This window comes from Bufo bufo, chromosome 3, assembly GCF_905171765.1.
Source record: "Bufo bufo chromosome 3, aBufBuf1.1, whole genome shotgun sequence".
Classification (NCBI taxonomy): Eukaryota; Metazoa; Chordata; class Amphibia; order Anura; family Bufonidae; genus Bufo; species Bufo bufo.
The window spans coordinates 54,186,203-54,191,152 of NC_053391.1; positions in this window are offsets into that span (position 1 = coordinate 54,186,203).

Genomic DNA, 4,950 nt, shown 5'->3' on the forward strand with positions numbered 1-4,950 from the left:
GTCTTATTCAATTAAAAGTGATTACACATGCCCCCCTGCCCCTAATAGTACCGTACATCCTAACAGCTTCAGTAGAATGGAATGCAGGGCGGGCGGCAGCGTAACTCCCTGATGTCACGTGCCTGCGCCGCCTACTTTATGCATGGCGCAGGCAAGTGACGTCAGTGAGTGACGCGCCGGCCTGCCTGCATGCATTGTACAGAAGCTGTTAGGATGTACGGTACTATTAGGACTGAGGGGGCATGTGTAATCACTTTTGATTGAATAAGACATTTTATATTTGTATACTGGGAGGGGGGGGGGGGGAGAAATCTGTGGATGACAGTTTTATGGTGAACAGTGCCGGCCATCCACAGATCCCCCCCCCCCCCGCAACAGTGCCGGCCATCCACAGATCCCCCCCCCCCCCCGCAACAGTGCCGGCCATCCACAGATCCCCCCCGCAACAGTGCCGGCCATCCACAGATCCCCCCCCCCCCCCCGCAACAGTGCCGGCCATCCACAGATCCCCCCCCCCCCCGCAACAGTGCCGGCCATCCACAGATCCCCCCCCCCCCCCCCGCAACAGTGACGGTCATCCACAGATCCCCCCCCCGCAACAGTGCCGGCCATCCACAGATCCCCCCCCCCGCAACAGTGCCGGCCATCCACAGATCCCCCCCCCCCGCAACAGTGCCGGCCATCCACAGATCCCCCCCCTGCAACAGTGCCGGCCATCCACAGATCCCCCCTGCAACAGTGCCGGCCATCCACAGATCCCCCCCGCAACAGTGCCACAGACCACCATTAGTTCCAAACCCACCAAAAGCACATCTTTTGGTTAAAAATATTTTTTTTCTTATTTTCCTCCCTAAAAACCTAGGTGCATCTTATGGGCCGGTGCGTCTTATAGGGCGAAAAATACGGTAGGTATTTCCAAGGAATTCAGGAACCTACCATTCGAGGACTCCTCTCAGTTAAAGGACACCATGGAGAGGAAGGCGGACAGTCTATAAAAAAAAAAAATCCTGGAGTGGGGCGCGGCCAACTGCCGACATGGCCGGACGTGTCTGAGCGCTGCTCCGACTCCCGCTGATCATCCTGAGCTATCCTAGCTATTACAATATTACCTGACACCCCGGATAGTGCCTCGATATACCCTGTGGCAGCAGGATCGAACCATGAGTCCCAGTAAAGCCCAAGCTGCTGCTGAACGCCTCAAGGAATACGCCAGGCAAGAGGCTCAACATGGCTCCGCTCCTTCCTCACCTGCCTGTGCACCGCAGACCAGAGGGCAGGCGGCGCAGCAGTCTGAAGAAGTGGCAGAAGTCACCCTGCAATCATCACATGAGCGGCTGATGGCGGCAATTACAGGCTGCCAATCATCCCTTACTGGCAAGATAGAGGAGGTAAGGGCAGGGGAGCACCCAGGAATTTTGTCTAGGGGGGGTCCGAAAGGCAAAAAAATGTGGCATGTGTAGTGCGCTGTGCTAATTCAATTTTTCAAAGCCCCCTTTATATTTAAAAATGCAGGGAAGGGGTGTAGTGTGTTGCGCTGATTCTTTTACTTGGCGATTCTAAAAGCTCTGCAGGAAAATAACAATGCGGCGCGCGAAGCCCATTATTAAAAGCCCCTCCTACATATAATAGGCCACTCCCAACAAACACTGTACAGCTGACATTCTATAGTTGCGGCCTGTCTCTACACATCATACGGAGAGAGGAGGCCTGTCCTGGCTGCACTGCCTGCTTCACATTATACAATAGACAGCAGACTATAGCCAGGAAGCTCCTCCGCTCTCCTCCCTCCCCAGATCCTGCTCAAGGCCTGTGTTTCCCCCCCACCATCTGCCACCCGCCCGTGGCCTGCTGCCCCCCTTGACCGTCCTCACCCAGCTCTGAATCCTCCTTCTGCAAATGGCTGGTGGAGGAGCCGGAGCATCTCCTCTCCTACATAGCGCCCCATACCTCTTACATCCAGTGATGTCACCTTTGTTGTAGACGTTCTCTTTCCTCATCTTCTCCATTCAGACCAGACCGCCATGATGATTTTTCAGCCATCTCCCATCTCTGCAGAGATTAACAAACAGACATTAGTTTCCCACATTTCCATCATCTTCACATCTTCTGAACACCCTTTCCTGCCACCCCCAATACTGTGCCCGCTGTGCCCCCAATACTATACTGCAAAAACAGTCCCCCTGGAAATACTACTACCACACAGATAGTGCCCGGTGTGCCCCCAATACTATACTGCAGAAACAGTCCCCCTGGAAATACTACTACCACACAGATAGTGCCCCCAATACTGTGCCTGCTGTGCCCCCAATACTATACTGCAGAAACAGTCCCCCTGGAAATACTACTACCACACAGATAGTGCCCCCTTCAACAATTATTGGCACACAGTGCTCTAAAAAAATAACTGCGCCCAGACACTAATAGTATAAAGATAATGTCCCCCAAAAATTATTGTGCTAAGCTGATACTGTGGCAGGGTGCCCCCCAAAGTAACAGGGCTCCCCAAAATAGAAATAATTCTCGGCCAGAGCACACTTAGTAGTAATAATGCCCCTATAGTGCCCATACTAGTAATCATGTTCCTTATAGCCCCCCAGTATTAGCAAAGCTCCGCATAATACCTCCTAGTACTAATAATTCTCCCATAATTCTCCCGCTGTTGAGCTAATGTCCCCATAATGTATGCCAGTATAAAATACCCCTATATAGTGCCCCAGTAAATGCCCTCATAGTGCTCCTCTCTCCCTTCCCCATAGTGTCCCCCATAATATGCCAGTAAAAAATGCCCCTTCTAAGTGCCACCATATGCCCCAATAGTGCTCCACTCCCCCATAGTGCCGCCCTCCCCTATAGTGCCTACCATAATGTGCCAGTAAAAAAATGCCCCCTTAGTGCCACCAGATGCCGTAATGCCCCCATGTGCCAATAAGAAAAAAGGCCCTTTTAGAACCCCCACTTCCCCATAGTGCCCCCAAATAATGCCCCTATAGTGCCACCAGATGCCCCATAGTGCCGTTCTCCCCTATAGTGCCCCCCATAATGTGTCAAAAAAAGCCCCTTTAGAGCCCCCATAGTGCTCCTCTCCCCCATGGTGCCCCCCAAATAATGCCCCTATAGTGCCACCAGATGCCCCCTAGTGCCGTTCTCCCCTATAGTGCCCCCCATAATGTGTAAAAAAAAAAAAAAAAAAGCCCCTTTAGAGCCCCCATAGTGCTCCTCTCCCCCATGGTGCCCCCCCCCCCCACCCCCCATAATGTGCCAGTAAGAAGTGCCACCTAAAAAAAAAGTACCACCAGATCCCCCATAGTGCCAGCTCCCCCCCTCCAAAAAAACAAAACAAATATTTTTTTTTTTAAATACACTGATACTTACCTCCATCAGCAGCCATGCGATGCAGGCTCTTCCGGCCTGTGTCCCTGCTGTGTGCTGCCCGGCTCAGGCGCGTGATGATGACATCATCGCGCCGCCTGAGCCGGCCTCTGATAGGCTGCAGGCATTAGTGCCTGCGGCCTATCAGAAGAACAGGGGAGGGACACACCTCTCCCTCCCCTGCCGCAGCACAGCACAGGCATCTGTATTGCTGTCCTAAGGACGGTGATACAGATGGATTAGATATGGAGATGAGCGCTTCCACAATGGAAGCGCTCATCTCCTAGTACTCCTACTGCCCCCCCGGCCCCCCCTCCACCACCTCCGCGGCCGCCGCAATTACACCCAGGGCCGCGCCGCCTGTGGTGATCGGCGGTGCGGCCCTGAAGGATTAAAAAAAAAAAATTTGGGCTGATTGTTCTAGGGGAAGTCCAGACCCACTGGACCCCCCCTGTAGGTGTGCCACTGGGTAAGGGGTTGATTTGGGGCTTCTGCGCCATGATGTGCAACAGCTAAGAGAGCGGCCCAGACTCACTGAGGAGAGGGTCTCTGAGCTGGAGGACAACACGAGACTACTGCCGGACAGGATTACAGATGTGGAACGTGCTGTGGACTCTCTGAAACAAAAATGCAACGATTTGGAGAATCGTGCACGGCGCAATAATGTGAGAATCCTAGGGATACCGGAGAGATCGGAAAGCCCCGATCCAGCAGCCTTTCTGGAGGGTTGGTTTAAATCCATTTTCCCTGAGGCATCCTTCTCGAAGGCATACGCAGTGGAGAGAGCTCACAGGGTGCCGATCAGGGCGCCACCTCCGGGTGCGCCTCCTAGACCCTTGCTGGCTCGCCTGCTTAATTGGAGAGACAGAGATCTCATACTTGCACAAGCCAGGATAAAGCAAACCATAACCTTGGGATCTGCAAATATATCCCTATATCCTGATTTTTCAGCAGATCTACAGAAGAAGAGAGCGACCTTTGTCAGCATTAAGAAATGTCTACGTAACATCCAGTACTCCATGGCCTATCCGGCTCGCCTGAGAGTGGAAATCGCTTTTCTTCTCCAGTCCCAGAGAAGCTGAAGACTGGCTCTCTATGAGGCCAAGAAGATCGCCTCCCAGATGAATAGCATCGCGGTTCGGAAGGGACATGCTTACCCGTTTACCTCCGGGACTGTTGTAGTTATAGACGCAGTATCCTGCTCAGCGCCACTGGCATGCAATCTGAACGGCATCACTTATTATTCTTATGTTCCATTGGTTTGCAGGCACTGTCTTATGGGATGTAGCATTGCATTTTGTCACTAATTAATATGCTATTGTGGGGAAGGGGGGATGTTTCATTACCTGTCTCAGTTTACCACCTATCTACACTGGGCAGGTCCCCCGAGCATATGGCCACTGTAGTTAACTATTTGCTCATAGTTCTATGTTTAAGGATCTGGGTACCTTTGTACTGCTATCAGTTATGTTCTATTGTTGAGGATTGGTATGAACATGCAACTAGCATGGGGCTTGCAGCTTGCATTACTTGTATGGTGGGTCACGACTTAGTGGTGAGTTATTATCTCATACTGTTAAT